This window comes from Aotus nancymaae, unplaced genomic scaffold, assembly GCF_030222135.1.
Source record: "Aotus nancymaae isolate 86718 unplaced genomic scaffold, 86718_ANA_hifiasm-v0.15.2.pri h1tg000064l_1, whole genome shotgun sequence".
Lineage (NCBI taxonomy): Eukaryota > Metazoa > Chordata > Mammalia > Primates > Aotidae > Aotus > Aotus nancymaae.
In genome coordinates, this window is record NW_026988479.1 from 28,526,228 (window position 1) to 28,548,654 (window position 22,427).

The 22,427-nt window shown below is 41.0% G+C and overlaps 1 protein-coding gene across 4 annotated transcripts in view; it reads left to right on the forward strand.

The window, feature by feature from the left end:
- GRIA1 (glutamate ionotropic receptor AMPA type subunit 1) overlaps positions 1–22,427 on the forward strand; it is a 320,067-nt gene that overhangs the window by 37,365 nt on the left and 260,275 nt on the right. The window lies entirely within an intron of this gene.

The following is a 22,427-nucleotide window of genomic DNA, read 5'->3' on the forward strand; positions in this document are numbered from 1 at the left end:
AAAACACAGCTTGTGAGGCCAACTCCAGAATTTCTGATTTGGGAGCTCTGGTGTGAGGACAAGAATTTGCATTTCTACCAAGTTCCAGTTCTGATGCTGCTAGTCCAGTGACTGCCTTTTGAGAACCACTGGCTAAATATTTCTCTCTCTTTTCAGCAGCATTTCACTCCTGTGGCTCCTGACTGCTGTCGGCAGTTTTTCTGCAATTTTCCAAAACTGGTCTTCATCCATTATCTCCTCTCATAGTAGACAGTAAATCCATCAAGAAAATAAATATGCTCCTATATGCCTTCTTCTCTCTCTTCCTCCACATTCCCTGTCTTCAGGCATTGTCTCACTTGTCCCTGGCCCAGTCTCTCAGTCAGCAGACATCACTGCCCCCACTTACTTTGAATCATACCTCCTCCCTTAACGTCTATGTGACCTTGTGTAGGTTGGTCCCCAGATGTACAAAGAATGAATGAGTCTCCCCATCTTTCCCACCTCAAGAACTTGATTAGTGGTATCCTGACTGGAACAATGGAGGATAGCCTTTTGTCTGCTAACAGAAACGATAGCAGGTTTTCTCATTAGGGTCATGTTTGCCTATTTTGTGTTTATTAGAGCTGTTGTCTCGACTTAGCCATCTTTATTCTAGTCATTTCTGCTTCACAATAAGAGGCTATCTGTGCTTGCATTCCAGGGGGTAGGTTACTGTCTTATATTGTCTGACAGGGCTGTCCCTTGAAGAATATCTTGCCAGAATGCCAGTTCTCATAGAGGGGCCAGGAGGTCAGGAATTAAGCTAAAAAATGATTATCTTTCTCAGCAGAACTACCAGAGGACCTCAGACTCCTGGGTCCTCCCTAAGGACTCAGGTTCAGATCTTTGGCCCAGAACTCACTGTAACCTCTGAGGTCAGATTCTAGATGAGGCACCTGTCAACTCATTTGGGACCTCAACCTGGTCTCAAATACTTGGTCAAAAGGTGAATTGAAAATTAAAACAGTACCAGCTGCTGGAGAGTATAAGTTTGTCTCATCGCATCAAAATATTCATGATGAGCACCATAAATTCTTCTGAGGGCTGGTTTTGCTGAACAGATAGGGAAGAATACCAACCCCCTAAAAGTTGAAGGCAATACAAGTCCAGCTAAAAAGAAATATGCAGGATGGCAGACTTGGAATCCCAAAGAGATACTTAATAATGGTTATAAACTCTGAGGGTTATTTGTAACTGGTGCCTGGACTTAGGGTAAATGGACATCCTGAGGCTTTGGGCAGAACAGTTGCAAATTCCCCTACCTTCTGCTTTTCTTGGAGGTGATGTTTATGTAAAAAGAGCAGTTTTCTGGAATTCACACAATAAAATGAGCCCTCTCGTTTCAGGCCCTCTGCTGCGTAAACCTGGGCAATATGCTTCCCCTCTCTGAGCTTCATTACCCTGTTCCCTCATTTTTGAAACAGATTCTAACCTCTGATTTGCTTCTGTGGATGGCCTCACTGGGATATTCTGAAGCTCAAGTGCTGCTGCTGCTCCTAATAATAATAGTATCAGTTATTATAGCAGCAACTCTAACTGTGAGCACTTGTGCTGTGCCCAGCTCTGGGGATGGTCTTATGTGTTCCATCAGCCCATTCTTACAGCAGTTCTGGGAGGTAGTTACTATCATTATACTCATCCCACAGGCAGAAAAACTCAGCCACAGAAAGGTTAAATAACTTGTCTCAGGTCACACAGCTAATAGTGGTAGAGTCAGTACTGGAACCCAGCACTGTCCTGTATTTAACTGCTATGGGACACTGCTGTGTAGATGTTAAAATTACTTTTGGTGAACTTTAAATAACTATGGATGGAAGATGATTTCTTGGCCATGCGACAGTTTGCTCTCCAAACTTTAAGCAGATCACCAAGGAGTCTAACTCCTCTGGCCCCGACTGTCTCCATCTTGGTTTCTTGCTGTGCATGGGTTCATCTTTTCTTTGTTTCCCTTCTCTGGCATTATGGAAATGAGAAGCAGCTGTGAGCCCTGCAGATTGCAAATGGGATTGTGAGTGTTGCTACCTCTCGAACAACTAATTCATTACCCAGCGGCAGATAGTTTCCGCTGTGCTGTTACAATCTATTTGGCTTCCAGGTGCCACATGGAATAAAAAACAATTTGTTCAACAGTTGGGCCTGGGTGTTTGCATTCAGACAGGCATGCTTTACCTCCCAATGTCCTTGAGGGCTGCGCTGTCTGGTAAGGAGCCTTCTTTCTAGGCAGGAAAATCTCAGTGCTCAGGTGATAGACACTGAAGGATATGCCCGGGCTTGGAAGTAACTTGGTCTAACCACCCATACCTTTCAGAAAATATTCCAAAAATAGTTACTGAACACTCAGGATGTGCCAGTTACTGTGCCAGGAGCTAGCTATGCAGTGACAGTAAGATAGGCAGAATCTCTGCTCTTACAATAAGCACATCTACAGATAACTAACAGCAATAACTTCAGATTAAAATAAAGGCCAAGTGGTATTTAGACTGGGTGATGTGATAGAGAGCTGTTGGTCTGGGCAGGGAGAGAGAGGGATGGTAGAAGAAGAGGTACATGAGCCAAGATGAGAGTGGTAAGCGAGAGTTGGCTGAGGGATAATATTGGAAAAAAACATTCTAGGCAGAGGGAACTTCAAGTACAAAAGTCTTTAGGTTGGTAAAGTTGAGATGGTTCAAGTAATAGAAAGGAAATCCACATGGGGTTGGGAGGTGGTGAGCCCTAGAGGAAGAGTGCTAGGAGAGGTGGTTGTAGTAGGGTCAGCCAGGCACAAATGATGCAGGGCCTTCTAGACCATGAACCTTCCTGTGTGTCTTCTTTTTGAGTCCTCTAGTGGCCCAGCCAACCAAAGTAGGGACAGCTTTCTGTGTATTCATCATCTCTGAAGCCCAACCCCAAACCTCTCCAAGGCCAAGACTGTGTCTTTTTCTTTCTGAATGTCCTCATCCAAATCTTACACAGTTCTTGACACATAGCAGATTCTCAGGATAGCCTGATGACTTGAAGGTATAATTTAAGGAAGATGTTGCAGACCACATATATATCTTATTTATAACCAAGGAAGAACTTATATTTAGCAGAAGTCTGCACTGTCTCAGTAGGTACTAAGCTCCCTGTTACTAGAGGTACATAGTGGAAGATGGAAGATCAATTTGTAGGAATGTATTGGATAGAGGTAGCAGTCATGGTATTTTGCAATAGAGATAGCAGTTCTGGTTACAATGATAAAAATAGTAATATTCCCATGTATTGAACAGTCACTATATGCCAGACCCTTGGATGTATATTCTCATTTAATTGTCCTAAAACAACCTCATGAGGAAGTTCTATTATTATTCCCGCTTCCAGTCATGGAGACTGAAACCTCTCGTATTTTAAGGACTGTGTACCTAGAGTCAGATAGTGAGTAAATGGTAGTGTCCACTTCAAAACCCGTACTTCAAGTCCATACTTGAAAACCCTCTCTAGGGAAACTGGGTGATTAGATTCCATATTTTGACATCATATACCTTGGCTTTTTATTTCTATCCAGAGCTTTATCGTGGGGTGTAGAGGATGCCACTGTTTTACAGCCTCTGTGGCGCTCTTACATATATTAGGTAATAATATAGAATTGAATTTAATAGTGTGGTAGGAAAAATAGCTGAAAGTATGTTTTTTACTCCAGCAAAATCACTCCCCAAAGATCCTCCCCAAACTGGTGAGCATCTTGTTCCTGTGAGCATTACTGTACTGCTCTTTCTCCCATCATGTAGTACTTTGTTATTGAGTCATTTCAGCTCTTCAAGGCACTCAAGGGTAAGTGCTGCTGCCTTACACTGTTTATTCATTCCCATCGACCTGAGTTTCTCCAGTGCTCACACTCATCACACCTTATTGGGATTTAATGTCTCTCTTCCCAACAGGGACTGGAGCTATATCCCCAGTACTTAGCAAATGGCAAATGGCAGACACCCGATGGACATAGGTTGAAAGAATGAATGAATGCAAAGTTCTGTCTATCATCTTTATACCATGGCTGCTCCCATTTAGTTGGGACATGTGTTCTGCAGTCCCCACAAACCCCACAGCAGTGTCTTGGTCTCCTCGACATTGAGGCTGTCATGTATGTATCATTTATTATTATCCTTGCTTTTGTGACACCCACCAGGCTCACTGGGTCACATTGTCACCCTAGCCCCTGTGGGCATTTGGATTTGGGAACCTTAACCTGAGGGTCTTGGTAAAACCTGCTAGTGTTTCCGGATTGGGAAGTAGGCTATAGTGTCAATGCCTGCAGTCAAACATCAACTCTACATCCTCACTAATTGTGTGTCCTTGAGCAAGCTCCTATACCTTACCTAGCTAATGAAAATAAAAAAACAGTCACCTCTGCATAGGTGTATGGTAAGGACTGAGTCAAGTGATTTTTAAGAATACTTATCCCAGGACCTAGAAGATTCTAGTCAGGGTTTAGTAATGTTAATTATGGTTGTTAGTAACATCATCAAACTTTTAAAACATTGTGACACTGACTTTTGTGACTCTAGGCTTGTTAGCTCCGGTGTGTATCCAATGGTACAAAGCCCCATATTCAACATTCCTCTTCGAAATATTTCACAGAATATTGCCTGAGCTGACCTTAAAGACACCTTACAGCTCCAAATTTCTGTGACTTTCACTAGGAATCTCAAGGCAAATGCACAGAAGGGTGAGGCAAGAATCATGAATGAATGGGATGGGCTGAACCAGGGAGCCCATGCATTCTTCCAGAGACATTTCAATTTGGTCTTGTGAAAGCACGGTGTTGCCCAAAAGAAACGTCACTGTTGCCCAGCCTCTGTTCTTGGGCTAGCCCCTTCAACCTAAATGTATCATCTAGGATGGAGGAGGCTTCTGGGAGCCTGAAAAGGACAAGTCTTGAAAAGAGAGGTAAGAGGAAGAGATGGGATTTGGATAAGGCCAGGAAGAGCCAGGAGGCTTCGGATGAACTGAATTCTAGATACATTCATTTTTATGCCAGAAGTCCATTTTCTACTCTTTAAACCCCTTCACCTCTTCTCAAGAAACTTGTGTCTCAGCTTCAGAGAGCCATGGCCTCATTTAAAATGTTGTGAAAGAAAGTGATGGAAGCATCAGGTTCCTAGGCTGGTGAATTTTTATTTTTATTTCTCCATTGACACAGTTTAACCTTTGCTTTTGTCAGCTAGCATATTGCTCAAATAAAGTGAAGAGAAGTGGGTAGGGGAGAAGGCAAGAGATATTTGGCTGGAAGGTTATGACAATCACAGTAGCTGTCATATGAGTGCTGAGCATTCTTCTAAGCACATCCCCCACGGAATCTCGTTTAATGCTCACAACAGTCCTCTGAAGTCTAATGTCTATTTAGAAATGGGAAGCTTATCTGAGGTTTAGCATAGAATATAACTCACCCATGGTCGCCCATGTGAGAAAGTGCAGAACTAAGAATGGAATCGAGATCTGTCAAACTCCAGAATGTAGAGACTCACCAAGTAGACCCCCCACTTCTAGCCCAAGGCATTTCAGCACTTATTTGTGACAAGAAGTCCTCTCAGGGTTTCGGGGCTATGCTGGTGCTTACTCATGCTGCCTCAGAAACATCACCTAACCTAGAAATAGTGTTTATTCTGTTACAAAGCAAGTTGGGAGAAAAGAATCACTCCTTTTTTTTCCTTTTTCTGTGCCTCCTCTTCTTACTTTCTTCTGAAGCTTAAGTTACAAGGAGTGTAATTAGCAGGTCAGCCTGTCTTGCTGAACAGTCGGGTTACTTTCCCTCAGTGTTTGATGCCAAGTGAATGCTTAGCTGAAAGGCTGGCTGATAAATGCCCCTCTGGGGAGAAGAAACTGTGAAATAGCCTGGATCTATTGGCAGATACTAGGGCCAAAAAGTCCTTAGAAATTCAAGCTGAAAAAATTGTCTAGGGAAAGAAAAACGGCCAACTAACGTAGTAAACGCTTCAGAAAACCTTGATAATAGCAATTTGAAAAATCTTTCTTGTTCAGTTTCATTTCATAAACCCCTTCAGTAATGGGTTGAATACAGATTTCTTGCCTGAAAATGTAACTGGTAAATATATGGATAGTAATGTATTGTTTGTTGCTCACAGAAAGGCAGTATCAAGTTGTGGAGTAAGTGCCTGACTAAGACTAAAAGGTCTTGGTGTGAGTGTCAGGGTCATCCTTACCAGCTGTGTGACTCCTGAGAAGTCAGGCATTTTCTTGGCCATCTATGAAGCTGAATTTTAACTCCCAACCCTAAGCCACCAGCCATTCTTAAACAAGGAGTCAGATAAATGTCTGACCCCTATGGGATGCATATCAATATCTTCAGGGAAAAGAGCATATTTGAAAAAGTGTATTTTACATAGTAATATTCTAGAGAGGCACAGGCCTTTTGTTTTGTTTTGTTTTGTTTTGTTTTTGAGATGGAATCTCACTCTGTAGCCCAGGCTGAAGTGCAGTGGCTCACTACACCCTTTACCTCCTGGGTTCAAGTGATTCTCTTACCTCAGCCTCCTGAGTAACCGGGATTGTAGGCATGTATCACTATGCCCGGCTAAGTTTTCTATCTTTAGTAGAGACCAGGTTTCATCATGTTGACCAGGCTGGTCTCGAACTCCTGACCTCAAGTGATCTGCCCACCTTGGCATCCCAAAGTGCTGGGATTACAGGTGTCAGCCACCGCGCCCAGAAGATTTTTTTTTTTTTTTTTTTGAGACGGAGTTTCGCTCTTGATACCCAGGCTGGAGTGCAATGGCGCGATCTCGGCTCACCGCAACCTCCACCTCCTGGGTTCAGGCAATTCTCCTGCCTCAGCCTCCTGAGTAGCTGTGATTACAGGCACGCGCCACCGTGCCCAGCTAATTTTTTGTATTAGTAGAGACGGGGTTTCACCATGTTGACCAGGATGGTCTCGATCTCTTGACCTCGTGATCCACCCGCCTCGGCCTCCCAAAGTGCTGGGATTACAGGCTTGAGCCACCGCGCCCGGCCACACAGACCATTCTTAATGGGTTGATAGGATAACATGATTGAATAGATGTGAGTGTGCCATGTAAATGTAGAATATCAAACTTGTGCAGAGTAATGCTACTTATCCACCATCCACCACTATTGTTTATCCAGTTGTTTATTCAATTGCAAATGGCTTTTTAGCTGTTGGAGAAATGGTCTGAGGTGGTCAGAGGTATGGCCTGTGTCTGTCAAATAAAGCAAACTCCTGGTACATATGATAAACCAAAACCTATCATTTGGAATTTGTGAACATCATTCTCCGACCTGAACAAGCAGGTACTTGACAAGAGTGTAAATAATTCAACTTGTTTTGGGACATGTGTTTAGGTGAGTAACATGAATGCAAGCAGTTTTTGTCTTTTATTTCTTGGTCTCAAGTTGGCACTATTTATCAGACATCCATTCCTAACATAAAATGAGTGTCTTTGAATGGCTGCTGGTCACTAGATGTACATATCCAAATCCAAGATCAGTATAATTTTCACTTCCACCTTTCTTTCCTCTTGCATTCGCTGACTCAGTGGCAGTGCCACAATCCACCTAATCACCCAGAAAGAGACCAAGAGACTTTTGATCCTTTTTCCTCTATCCGTGTCTTTTATCTGTCACCAAGTCCTGGGGCTGTTACCTCTACTGTCTCCCTCTAATCTGTCACATTGTCAACAGTGGCAGGAAATACTGACAGCAGACCCTAACTGGCCTCTGCCACCACTGCTTACCCACTGCCAAATCCAGCCCCATTCTTGCTGTCAGAATCGTCCTTTTAAAATAAATCATCTACTGTGGCACTCCTTGCTCCACACATGGGGAAATACAGGCTCCGTAGTGTGACATTCAAAGCTCAGCAGACTCTGACCCTGTCCCATCTCACTTGTCCTTCCATACCCCTCCCCTGAATGAATAGGAATATGCCACAAATTCCTATCTGTGTTCTAAACAATAGCCAGGTTTCCCTCCTTTTCTCTCCTGTTTCTGCCCTCAGACCAAACTCAATTTTCCAGCAATGCTTTCTGTTTTTTCTTTATTTTTCGCTGTTTCCACTCAAGACTTTTAATCATCCCTCAGGGCCAAGTTTAGATCTAATCCCTACCAATAAGCTTTCCTGCATCTCCCACCCCTACATCCATAAGAATTAGCCTTTTCCCATTATATCCCTTATCATTCTGCCCTACATTAGCAAGATTTGTATGCTCGAGTGTCTCCCTTGTTAGACTGACAGCTCTTTTGTGGGAAAAGGCCTTATTGTGTTCATCTGTCCATCTCCTTTCTCTCTTCTTCCTCTTGCCTCCTCCCTTCTACCCCCTTCACCCAGCCAAGGCATTTAAGGGCAGTGCATTTCACATAAGAGACATCACAGCAAAGTGTGTTGAATAGAATCCATTAATTTGCATTCCATTTCTTTGGAAATAGCTTTTGGAATCCTCTGGGCAGATAGTGAAAATTTCAACTAACATGATGTTGGAGAAAAAACTTAACTTTGGTGCTCATGTTAATTTTAGAAATATTTTGTTTCATTCCCTCACCTCTGCTAAACTCTTAACTAACTTGAGGTTATGGAGAAAGGGCAGAAGACTTATTTTTCTACCTCTTTAATATTTCCAGTCAATTCTCTCTTCTCCATCACTATTGTCAGTGCTTTCATTGAGACAGGTCATCTTTGTGGTTAAAGTTTGCAGATCCTGAGATAAGACTGTCAGGGTTTTAATACTAGGTATGCTAACAGACAGACCTTGGGTGAGTTAGTTACTCTTTCTGGGCCTCAGTTTCCTTAACCACAAAATGAAAATATTAATGCTACCCATTTTGGAGAGAGAGATTCCACAGGCCTAGCTGGTGGCCAAGGAACACTGGGATAATAAAAGCAATGGGGCATCTTGGGAACCAGGTAGTGTCCTAACATTCCAAAGATACCTGCTGTCCCCTCTCAACCCCATACATACAGTGTGTGCCAGTAGATTATAAACTGCATGAGGAAAGAGATGATGCCTGCTCTCCTCTATATCTCTGGCTGTTGACACATAAGAGGATCATAAACACACTTTGCAAAGCAAATGCCAGCTCTGGAATTCTGCAGCTGCCTGGAGACCAGACCCTGCACATGAAGGCCCAGTGGAAAACTAATGATTTCTACCCCCGCAGACCTGCCTAGCAAAGGGCCCCATGGAGCCTGGCTGGCAAGAGCATTTTTCATTCTCTGCATCTCCCTGGCTCTCCCTCTCCCTTCCCACCTCCGCAGCCTCCCAGCCAAGCTATTGTGCATCTCTTGCTCTCTGTGTCTAGCTGCCTGGGTCCCTTTCTGTGCTGCTGCTGAGGCATTGTCTGTGATGTCCTTAGTGTGAAAGGTGATTCACAGAAATAAATTGCATTGTGTTTTAGGTCCATGGCAGTCTATCTCTGTAATCATGTCTGTAAGGGACTTCATAATAGCATGAGGGCCTTGTTGTAGGAACCAGGGACTCTAGTGGCTTCAAGATAGATAAATGCTACCACCAAATGCACATTCAGCCAGTGAAGTTGCAAGTTGGAGGTGAAGGTGGAGTTGCTTGTGCTGTGAAGCAACCATACTCCCAGCCTTTTCATCCACAGGTTGATAAAAATCAATCAAAACATGAGATGTGTTTTTGTTTGTTTGTTTTTAATAACCACTGGAAAAGTAAGGCTTGTTTAACATAGCTTCAGCCAACAGCTTGTGCTCTTAACAGCCCTGTGATTAGATGAAAGGGAAAGTTCAGTGTCACCTAAAAGAGGGAGGCACAAAAGAAGAAGAGACAGGGAGGTGATACAGTGAAAGGCCAGGAGGAGCTGGACTAGAATCTGAGAAGCCTGAGACATTGATTTGTTTTAATCATCATCCTACATGATGGTGGAAGACAAGAATCACAGATTCTGGAGGGAAACAGATGGCATAGACTCAACAATAGTGGGATGCATATTTATACAAAAGTAAAAGTGGGGCAAGTAGGTTCTCCCAAAATATTTAGAAATGATGGGGAGTAGGGAGAATTGTGCTCCCTTGATCACATTATCCAGAAGTGACTTCATTCTTATGGCATTTTTAACAGTTTATTGAGATATAATTTATATGCCATAGAGTTTATTTATTTAAAGTGTATTTCTTATGATATTTTAAGGTGATACATTGTGAAGTCTATGACAGAAAGATTTAAAGGCAGCGGTGTGAAACAAAGATCACAATATGAGTAGCGAAGCTGTCAAATGGTGGGGGATGTTTTTTAATGTGACTGCTTCCCCAGCAACTGGTAGCTCTGCCCTCGTCCCAACTCCCAATACCCCGAGGCCTGGCCATGCCTGCAGGTTCACTATATTCAGTAAGAATAGGTGGCTCTTAGTCAGCTCTAGAAATCCCTCTGGGAGGTCTCCTGCAATCTTGGAGGTTTAGAATTTGTTCCACTTGAACTTTCAGATTATAAGTCCCACTGCATAGCCACCCACCCACCCTTTTTGTGTGACACTTGTGTTAGCACAACATGTCCCTATTTCTCCCTCTAATTAGGTCTTTGCCAATTGATTTAGAGGGTATGCTCAGTTTCCCTAAGCAATTAGGAGCCACATCCTACAGGTATTTGCATATGGCATCATTTGTCCTGATTCCCCTGGATGGTTATGATTGAGATCTTCTCCTAAACCCTAAAACTACCTTACCTGTAACCTATACTAAAATATCTTAATCCTAGCATATGTAATCCCAACAAAATCCTTCCTCTTTGTTCTAGTCTCTATTTTCTGTCAATATCTTCCTTGGAGTGACAGTGCCTGAGTTTGTAAACTAATCAAACCTCATGAAGGGGTAACTAGCTGGCCAGGGCTGAGAGAATGATTAAGTTAGATCACTGTTTCCTAAACTCAATCCTTCTCCTATCTTCATGTATTTTATCATATCTGTGCATTTACTTATATTTTTCTTTAAAAATTATATTTTAATTAAATGAAGTTATTTAAAAAGAAATATCAACTATTGCAAATAGAAAAAACAGTATCACTTACTATTAATAGGTGGAAGCTATAAAAATATAACAAAACAATGTTTTGTTATATTCTAGCCATATGCCATTGCATACATAGGGTTCTGAGCCTGATTCCTACCTCTTTTTGTTTAAGATAAAAAGGAAATGATGAGGTATGGAGATTAATAATTGCTAAAGAAGTCTTAAAGATAACACAAAACAGATTTTCTTTTTCGCTTAATAGCAGGAATAAATGGAAATTAAAAATGGATGTGAATATACAATGTGAGTCTATTGCTTAATGCCATTCTCACTTTGGAAAATTCCACTCACCATACCTGGGTTCTAGTCTTTACTGTACAATTAAATTGCTATATGGCTAGCTCACCTTCTTGAACCTCAGTTTTTAAATCTGTAGAATGAAGTTGGTGAGTTGAAATACAGAATTCCTTTAAACCCAACTTTCTCAAGTGTTGTTCACGGGCAAGCTACACCTGAATTTTCTGTGTAGGTACACTTGCTGAAATATGTTAATTTCTCAGCTCCATCCAAGATATTCTGAAAGAGAGTTTCTGGAAATGTTTCCTGTTTTTATCACTTGTCCAGTTTACAATGGGATATAATAAGATTCAAAGCCATCACCTTAAAGCCTTCATAATAAACTGAAGAGGAGAACTGAACTGTGAATAGGAATCAAGAGGTCTGGGTTTCAGCACCAACTTACGGTGTAAGCTTGGACTCAGATGACCACTCTCATTCCTCCATTTGAGCAGTAAGGTCAGATTGGGAAGGCTCCAAGTCCCTTCCAATTCTACACATATAATGTTGGGTTGCTTTGTTTAAAGTTTGCTTTGAGAATCTGTGCTGAGCCCAGGTGCTTGGTAAGGTTGAAGGTAGAGATGGCCAAATAAGAGCTGTGGTCTATGGGGTACATTGTCCCTTCTGGAAAGCCAGCCAGTGTACATGGGTATGAGCCAATGCCGCCTCTCCCCACCTTGCCTTAAAAGCATGTATCATCTAGCAGGGCCAGCCTGCTCAGACAAGCATCTGCAGAAAGGCTTAGCGAGACCTCTTGCAAAGTCAGCTTAGGCCCTGCTGAAGAGACAAAAAGAAGGAAGACTTCTGTGAATACTAAGCGGGTAGAAAGGAAACTACAGCAGGGTCTGGCTTGAATTAACTCTTTATATCCTGGACAATCTGAATTGAGATATGAGTCTATGCTGGTATGTCTTTTTCAAACTGTCCTCCTAATGAAACACATATATCCATCATCCAGAGACTAAAAACCGAGACTCAGCCTGACCTCCATGGCCCTCCAGAGCACTTCTAGCCTGGTCTCTCTGCCTCAACTACCATGGTTGGCCAATTGGTTCATTGATCAACTGATTAGTTCATCCACCAATTATTTTTGAAACAATCACTCTGGGCCAGACCCTAAGTTAGTTACTGAGAATACACTTGTGACCAAGATTAACGAGGTCTCTTTTCTCTTGAAATTTAAAGGGAAAAAAAATAAACAAACAGGACAATCACAGATGGAAAAAAGTGCTTTAGAGGGAAAGAATAGGGTGAAGCAATAAAGACTAGTAAAGGGGAGGCCTGTCAAAAGAGGAGACATATGGGCCCTAAAGAAGGAGAAAAAGCCAGTCCTACAAAGATTAGGGGAATGTTCTATGCAAAGGGAAGAATCTATATAAGGCTCTGAGGCAACAAAACGCTTGGGTAGCTTTGTGAATTGAATGAAAGGTGGTGTGGCTGAAGCTAGGTAAGATAAAGTAAGAATGATAGGAGATGATGTAAGAGAGGCAGGCAGTATCCAAAACCTGCAGGACCCGGGAGGTCACAATTCCCATTTCCAGGCCCTACTCTTTAGCCTAACTGCAATACATTCTTTCCTGAGCGTGCCTCTGCTTTCCTACCGCCTTTGTTTTGCATGTGCCTAATACTTTTGTCTGGCATAACTTGGCCCCTAATCACAGTATAAGCAAATTCTTCCTCTATTCTTTCACACCCAGCTCAAACATTACCTCCTCCACAGAGCTTATCCTAAATACCACATTTATGCTGAGTAGACATGAGATTTTCCTTCTTCTGACCATCCTCCCCTGAACTGTATTTACTCTTCCTCTTTTGTTCTCATTCCCGAGATTAACTCGCAGTCTAGAAGTTCCCTGTGGGGAAGAGGAAAGACCTAATATTTGAAGGATACCTTCTTTGTGCCAGATGACATGCTAGGAACTTCACATATACCATTACATTCATGTCTCTAGTCTTGTAAGTTTTGTTAGCCTTATTTTAGAGGTAAGAAACTAGAGTTAAATTACTTGGACTACACCACAAAACTACATGACCCAGGTATTAACTCTAAATTCCCTCAATATACCTATCATTGCCCCTTGCTCATCATTAGTACTAATTTCTCTAAGTGCCTATACCGCCTGGCAACTTCTAGTCCTCATTTAAGACCAACAAAAGTGTTGCCAAATATGAGGCACATATCCAGAGCTGTGCCCATTCATCCTGCCACTTGAACTTCGGGCATCACCTTGATCCCTGATACTTACTTGTCCTCATCCCACCCTGCTCTGTCCTTCTGGGCCAGCCTGTCCTTTCTGTCTATCCCAAAGTGCTTGATGTTCAGGAAGTGGCTCTAACCAAACTTTCCCCATCCAGAATAATATCCAAAAATAAACTCATTGTCTCTAACACCAAGAGATAGAACCTCTATTAGTCAAACTATGCCTTCCCTACATTCTCGACTTTGTAGAGAGATATTCAAATGCTCTCTTTTGCTGTTCATTACTGAGCAGCTGTGGAATCAGCATGTATCACAAGTCTGCCTTCCTTTTCAAGGAATTACATGGGAGCAGCAGTTTCCACATTGTGGTCATGGACTTACTTCACATGTATAATAAATGGCATCCCATGGTAAATGGCTTGACAGCAGGTGACAGCACTTGGCAAAGCATTGTTTATTTGCCATAGGGTAAAATTACCACTTTACTAAGAGCAAGTCTTTATAAGCAACTGGAGATCAGGAACTACAGAAAACAATTTCATGTTCCACATTGAAGGTTTGCAGCAGATACACAGTGGAGTAAACTAGCAATCACAGGGTCTAGTCTTTGCTCTGCATTTGCTAGTTATAAAGCCTTGGCTAACTTCATTTTATTTTCTATGATTCCTCTCATGATACCTCCTCCTAGAAGCCTTCTTTAACCACTTCCTCTTCTCCCAGTCTGGCCAGGTAGCCCCCTATATCCTGTCCTTCCTTAGCCCCTTTTATTTTTTTCATTTATCACATTATATAACTACAGTTACATGACTACTTTCTTTTCTCACTAAATTATGCAAGTACAGTATAGTGATTAAGATCAAGAATGTTATAATTGACAGATATGGGTTGCAACCAGGATTTGGCTGTCATCTATCTATCTGATAAAAATCTACTTCTCAGAGCATTGATATAAGGATTAAGCATACGTAAACCAATTATCACAGAGTGTGGGTCATAGCTAGTAAATGTTTTGCCTTTTATTTTTGTCTTTATTCTATAGCCACAGTGGCTAATGCAATACCTGGCACACATGGTAGAAGGGTTGGTGATAGTGATGGAGATATGATGGAGGTGGTGGTGATCCTGGTGATACCTCAGTGGGGGTAATGGTGGCAATGTTGGAATGGTGACAATGTTGTAATGCTGGTGGTAATATTATAATGATGGCAGTGGTGGTGGTAGTGGTGGTGGTGGTGGTGGTAGTGATAGTAATAAATGAGATGATAAAAATCTACAGCTAACATTTGTGGAGAGTTTACTATTATATATACCAAGCACAGCACTAAGTACTTGCATATATCTAATTTCATCCTTTTGACATGTTTTAGATACATCCAGTACTCTGCATCTTTCAGGTGGGTGAACTGAGGTTTCAGAATTTGAGTAATTTGCCCGAGATCCTACATTTAAGAAACTAAGACAAAGTCAGAATTTGACAGAGGCCATATGACATCATCATATATATATATAAAGTGCTCAACTGTTGGTTACTTGAATGAGGAAGGAAAGAAGGAAGGAAGAAAGGGAGGGAGTGAGAAAGGAATTTACTTGTTTTCTAATCTTAAGATTCCTTTTCTGAAAATAGAGATAATTCTAGGATTTATGAAAATCAAATGAGATTATAAAAAGTCAAAGCTCTTTGAAAACTGTCAAGTCTTCTCTATGTATGAAGGCCAAACCATCAGCAGAGGCTTCATAATTATTCATTCATTCAAGAGATATTTGGTTTTCTGTTTTAGGCACCGGAATATAGTGGACAAAAGAAACTAAAGTGCCTGCCTTCAGTGAGCTTTCAGTCTAATGACAGACAATAAGCAAACATCAGGTGAAATGTATGGTCCTGTGGGAAAAGATGGAGGGGGTGAAGGAGTATGTGTGTATATTTGGGCTGAGGTCGCTCTTTAAATAGGGTGGTCATGGAAGGCCTCTGATAAGGCGATATTTGAGCAGGCCTGGAAAAGGTGAGCCAGGGAGCCATGCAGAATCTGGCAGAAAGTGTTTTATTTTCCACAGGGGAGTTTAAAAGTTAAATGAGGAATGGTATCACTGTGATAAGAATGCTAGGAATGGGATTATGTGGAAACCCCAAGGCCTGCTGTCAGTGGAAAAATGCACAGTCGAGTCAGATTTTTCCTTCATAACCTCCGCTAGCAAGGTCTCTGAAGGCCCAGTCAATGTGTGATGTCCTGGGGGAGATAATATTATCTAAAAGCATGATTCCTCTGGCCACAGGCAGTGGGACTGAAGGGAGATATCTTCTATTCCCCACTCTACCATCCATGAGCATGATGACACTAGGCAGGTCATCTGTGCTCATGGCCTCACTCTTTCCAACTGGGAAAGACAAAGGAAAGTCAGGGAGGTTCTCCCCACATCAAATGGAAAAGTTCTGCTCCACCAGGGTCTATAATGAGATGGTTTATTTAAGTCTATAATAACCTAAGATAAAGCTAATTTACTTTATTCATATTTACAGACATTACCAAATTACATAGGATTGCAAGCATAGGGGAAGATAAAATAAATTACCACCAGACCAAAGAGCTTAGAGAAATAGGTAAACAGTCATGGAAAGAGATTTAATTTAGATAAACCAAAGGCAGGAACCATGGAAAATGCCAAGGTCAGGGAAAAGCCGAGAGGAAAAGATAACTAGTTAGATGGAAGAGACATGGAGAGGATTTAGAAAATGATGTTGGTGACAGTGTGGCCAATATTATGATAAAGGTAGAGTAAATGGGAAAGATATTACTGAAAAATATGGCTTCTCCTTAGACTCTCAAAAGAAATGATATAGTATGTGGAAAGCAATGCCAGACTGGAGTCTGAGGTCTTAGTTCCAAGTCTGCTAGGAACTGCCTCTGCAATGTGGGAAAGCCTTTTGATTTTTTCTAACATTTAGCTTCCTCTTCTGTTATGACATATAATACGATTCTAAGTCCAAATGTTTCTAGTTCTCTTGTGTTTAAGGAAGACATCACGTGCTCCGAGGAGACTGAATCCCTCCCTGCTCCTCCTGGCAGACCTTGATAGAAACACTGAAAGATGCAGATTCATGACAAGTGGTCAAATGGAAAGGCATTCATCTTGGAGATGGATCAAGGACCCAGGCTCCTCAGAGACACTGGAAGAAGTTGAAACTTTGCAAAATTGAGAAAGAATGACAGTTGTGATAGTTCAATATAACTGGATTTTGTGAGAGGTTGAAGAAAAAAGTTAGAAGATTGATTTGAAGCGGTCGAGGGGTATGTGCAATGCAGAAGGAGGGGTGGGTTAAATAAGCCAGTTTATAGGCTGAATGTCTTCAGGGACTGAGGGGGAAGTTTGAGTAACTTTAAGATGGCATGGCAGTCTGACATACAGGAATAGTTGTAATCCACTGCAGATCATAACCTTCTATGCATTTCAGGGTTGGCTTAAGAATATTCCCACAGAACATACCAGAGAGAGAACATCAGACTTGTCCTAGTTGGTTGGGTCCTGGGTTAGTTCACCACTACAGCAATGTGGGAGCTAACTGCATGCTAAACTTTGCATGCAGGGGTTGTCAAACTTTTTATGTAAAAAGCCAGATAGTAAATGTTTTAGATTTTGTGAACCATGTAGTCTTTGTCATGACTACTCAACTTTGCTGCTGAAGAGTGAAGGCAGCAACTGACTGGTCCCTCTTATAATTGGAGCTCCTGAGATAGCATTGTCCTGAATGATAATATTTAAATGACTGGGCATAGCTGTATTTCAATAAAATTTTATTTGCAAACAGGCATCTGAATTTGGCCCACACACTGTATCTGCTGACCCCTGTTTAAGGCATGATGGCCCTGACTACTAGCAAATATGTCCTCATCAGTGTCCTGAAATGTGTTCAATTTTATGTGTAACTCTTCCCTGTTGAAGAAGAAAGCGAGGGGCAACAACTCTTTTCCAGTAGGTGGTCCAAAGGACATAATCACTTACTGAGGCATGTGTTACTGGGAATGCATTCCAATATAACAAACATCTTAGGTACTTTACTTGGTCATTGATGTTTGAGGATGAATTTGTAGGAGAACATTAGATGTTCATATGATTGACCTATGTTAAAAAGAGACTTAGTAAGGTAGAGGCAGGTTTTCACTTTCTCCAAGAAGGAAGAGTTAAAGAAGTCTCTTCAGTCTAGAGAAATGATCATTGGGCGAACATCGGGGAACAGATGGAGCAAAGTCAAATGGCTGGAAGTCACAGGGAGCTTTGTTATGGCTGCTTGTAACACAGATTATGCACCTGGAGCTTTACATTTTATAAAATTTTTTGGAAGGGCTTTGTTACTTTACTTATCAGAAGATGCAAAAGCCATTCCCGTAGGTTCCCTATAATTGACGGAATTCAATAATTATTACTGATGATGATAGTTAGTGCTTATTATAATGTAATAGTAATTAGCACAGCACTAGCCATTCGCTGAGGCACTGTGCCGAGGGCTCCACAAGCATCATCTCAATTTGTTCCAAGAGTCTAGGGAAACAGGTATGAGAAGCATCTTACAGATGAAGAAAATGAGAGTCAGTTTTGATAACTGGCCCAAGGAAACGCGGTTCATTGTAAATGCCAAAGTCAGACCATAAACTCAGCTCTGATCCCAGAGCTGACACTCCTAACCAACACATTGTCTTCCTGCATAGCCGTAGCATTCTTTCATTAGTGGGTATGTTAATGTGAAGAACCAGTACTTCGACCAGTGCCTTATAAGGATCCTTTGAAATCAAGATTTTACTGTGGTTGAAGGGCAGAGAGCTAAATGTATAAGCAGAGACAGAGACCAGAATGTGATCTCCATGAAAGCAATGTCCTTGTCCGTTTTTAAATTTTTCTCCATATTATCCCTTGCATTTAGTTGTGTTTGATAAATATTTGAATAAATGAATCAATATGTAGACATTATTTGGGATTATTTTTTCTTTTTAATATCAAAAAACTCATAGCCATCTAGGCCAAGCTTATCAACCTGTGGTCTTCAGGCCGCATGCAGCCCAGGATGGCTTTGAATGAGGCCTAACACAAGTGTGTAAACTTTCTTAAAACATTATGAGATTTTTTTTGTGCGTGTGATTTTTTTTAGTTCGTCAGGTATTTTTAGTGTTAGTGTATTTTATGTATGACCCAAAACAATGCTGCTTCTTCCAATGCAGCCCAGAGAAGCCAATAGATTGGACACCCCTGATCTAGGCTGTCTTGATGATTGTGTAACTGTCTCCTATTTTTCTCTCTTTTAACCACATAGTCCAATACCCTGGACAAATATTCCTTAGGTGGGTACTTAAGAAATATTTGCTAAGGATGGGGCATGATAGCTGACTCTTAATATATAAAATGCTATATAACTACAGTAATCAACAACCTTCTACCCTTCCTGGCTCCTGCGACAGATGCGACTACTTCTTATTCCCTATGTGGGAGTTGTAACTCAACCCTTCTCTCCCCCATATGGATGCAGATTGGAAAACAAATTAAAAAGGGATAAGTTAAAATATTCTCTGATTTATAATCAGCACCTTGGTTGAAACTTTGGTGACTATGTTAGTAATGACTGGTCACTTGTAATGCAGCTTAGAGCCATTAACAAAAGACCTGGTGGAACTTTTATGTGGCTCCTTGTGGCAGAGCTCAGACCTGTGGAAGAACCTGGGGTAATTAGCTGAAAGGATGTTATCACAGCTAGCACCATCTAAAGAGTGAATGCTCTGCAGAGTGAACTAATGTGCCCTGGTCTCAGAGACACTGAATCAGAGGTGACCAGGAGTCAGGTATAGAGGGGTTGGCTAAATGAGGTGTAGGTCAGATAATAATTATCACTAAGGCCCCTTTAAAATGTAAACTTACTGAATTTTTTGACATGCTCCATGTCTCCAATTATTGTGAGATTGTCTTTTGGTAAATAAACATGTTTTCATTGAAAAAAAAACTTTTCTATTGAAATATAATATACATCACTTGTATGAATTTTTACTCCTCCTTGAGCAGACTGAGCCTGGTTGGTAATGTTAGCAGGATCTCAGTTTATGGCAGACATACTGACTCTTCCTTTGCACTTGAAGTGCAGTGATTTCAACTAACAGAGTTCATGCTGTGCTAGACCACATAAGCTCATATATCCAGGAAAGAGCCACTTTGGCAACCAGTTCATAAAAATTAGATGATCATGGACTTTCTCGTGAGTTCTATATTGTCCTGGGATGGCCTGATGTGGGTCCCAGCAATACATGCTTTTTAAAAGTTGTGAAACACAGTCCTGAAATAGAACCTCATCATTTGGGAACTGCAAGGTGAATGGTGTTGTAGCATTGTATTCACAAGAAAGCTGAGAACCAGAGACTAAATGTCCCCGTGGTCAGAGGTACAGCAGTAGTTAGGGGCAGTTTGGGGACTAAAATTCATGTTCATTTTCTCTAGATACAGAAATATTTCAAACGAGCCAATTTTTATACAAAACTAACTTCAGGATTGATGGTTTAGCCAGTTGTTCATTGGTTATATGTGTATGTTTGTATGTAATTGTTATTAAAAGCAGTATCTTTTCAAATTACATGAGGGATACATGGTTACCGTGGGAAATTATAAAATGCAAGAAAAAGGGGATGAGAATCAAAGTATCTATCATTGCACAACTCTGAGATAACCCTGTTACTATGTTGCTATATGTCCCTTTAGACCTGCTATTCATATGTTGGGTTTTTTATTATTTTTTAAGACTGGGATCATGGCGTATGCACAGTTTTTCATTCTTCATTGTTGTCATATTATTAACATCTTTCATGTCAATAAATAGGCATTCACACCAGCTCTTAAACAGCTGTGTAGAATTCCTTGATGTAATATATCATAATATGTTCAACAGAGTCTGTATTGGATGTTTAGGATGTCTGTGTATTTTAAAAACAACAAACTTGAGTAAACATACAACTTCTAAAGCTCAGAAGTGATATATTAAGGTAGCAAACAGTTCTGATGATCTTAAAGAATTAACCATTAGTTAACCAGAAAATGAGCTCCCCATCCTTTCAACCAGGTTTTTAAAACCTGGTTCCCTCAACCAGGCTGGATAATTGGGGTGGTATACATTAATGATCCCTGTTCTCATCATGGTTCAGTGCCGGGCATGGCCAACACTTTGAAATATTAGAAATCAGACTCACTGAGTTTATTTTCAGGTTTGAAACAGAGTTCTGCACAATACATTATTACTTGTGGATCCTTGAGACTTCTCTGCCACCTCTAAGAGCAGGAGTGAGGTCTTCTGAGGTTAACAGTCACCACTGGATTTTAATCAGGAAAAAGAACGAAAGCCATAAATTTAAACTCTGAAAAACTCAATATCCACCCAGAAACAGCAACAGAATCAGATTGGAGCCTGGAAGAAAGGTCCTCTAGACTTGAGAAAGTTTAGGGTGAAATTGGGTTTATTGTAGGTCTGAGATCAGAAAGTAAAAGTTCTGAAGAGCTCAAGCCAACAACATCCAAAAAGTGAGCAAAAATGGCCAAATAATAGACTGTGGTACCTTCTGGGAAACAAAATGATTTCCCCTCCCTTTTCCAGAAAACAAGTTTGTCAAGCAACCCATTTGTAGAATGGAAGCATTTCTCAAAGTCATCTAGAAATTCCAAGAAGATTTTTTTAAAACTATTATGATGTCCAGTTGAGACAGGAGGGTGGCTTGCAAAGTGGACTGAGGTCTGCATTCCAGACCTGGCTTCACTCCCTTTCTGTGGGACTAAGAAAATTCTGTTCTCCATCTAGGCATTGGTCTACTGGTCTTCCATCCATTAAATAAGTAGAGTGGCTTTACAGTACTCATCAAGAATTCCAGTTCTATCACTTACTACTGTATGAAATTGGATCATCTCTTTAATCTTTTTGAGTCACAATTTTCCAGTCTTTAAAAAAGAGATGAAAATATGTTCTTTATAAGATTGTACTGAATATTAAAATAAAATGAGGTACATAGAAAGCTAAGGCTAGGATCTGTGACATGGTTGATGTTTAGTAATTGCAGGGTTCCATGGGTGTTTTATTTTTTTTTCCTTTTCAGCTCCAAGGTATTCTATGTCAGATGTTAGGGGCATATAGATGTGCTAAGATATGTTCATTTCCCACCAGGGAGTCAGAGTCCACTGTGGGACAAAGATGTGTACACACAGCTGTGCTAGAAGATCGAGAAGTAGAGAGCTGCGTCATTAAGGCTCTCCAGGGGTGAGTGGGAGAGGGTAACAGTAGAGGCAGGCATTGGGGTGGGCTTTAAAAGATGAAAAAAATTTAAGGCAAGGTAGGAGTAGAAGCACTCAGATAAGGAAATAAATGGCACAACTGGTTGGATAAATTGTTACTATTATTGCTTGAGCGCCTTCTAATAGGTACAATTGTTAAGGTAAAGGAAAAAAACGTATTTGCAACTAAAACCAAATCAATTACTGCTAGAAAAATTTAAAACTTCCCTCAATATCAAGTTAGAAAAAGCTTAGCATCTTCATTTTGCTGCTAACATTCTGACTTTGAACAAATCACTTTACCTGTTCCTCAGCTAAAACGAGGATGGTAAATTCTAACCTGTCTATCTTAATAGGATGTTGTGAAAATTAAAATAATGTAGAGTCTGCCTCACAATCATCCCGAGGCCTTGAGAAAGCACAGATTTCCAGATGCCACCCCCAGAGGTTCTAATTCAGTAGGTTTGGTGTTGGACCCAAGAATTTATATTCTTAACAAGCTATCAAGTGATGCTGATATAGCTGGTCTGGGGATCACAGTAAGAAAACCACTACTTTAGGTCAATGCAGTTCTTTTTAAAAGCTATTATTCATAATCATCTCAAGAGTCATGTAAGTGTTGATTACATTTTATTATG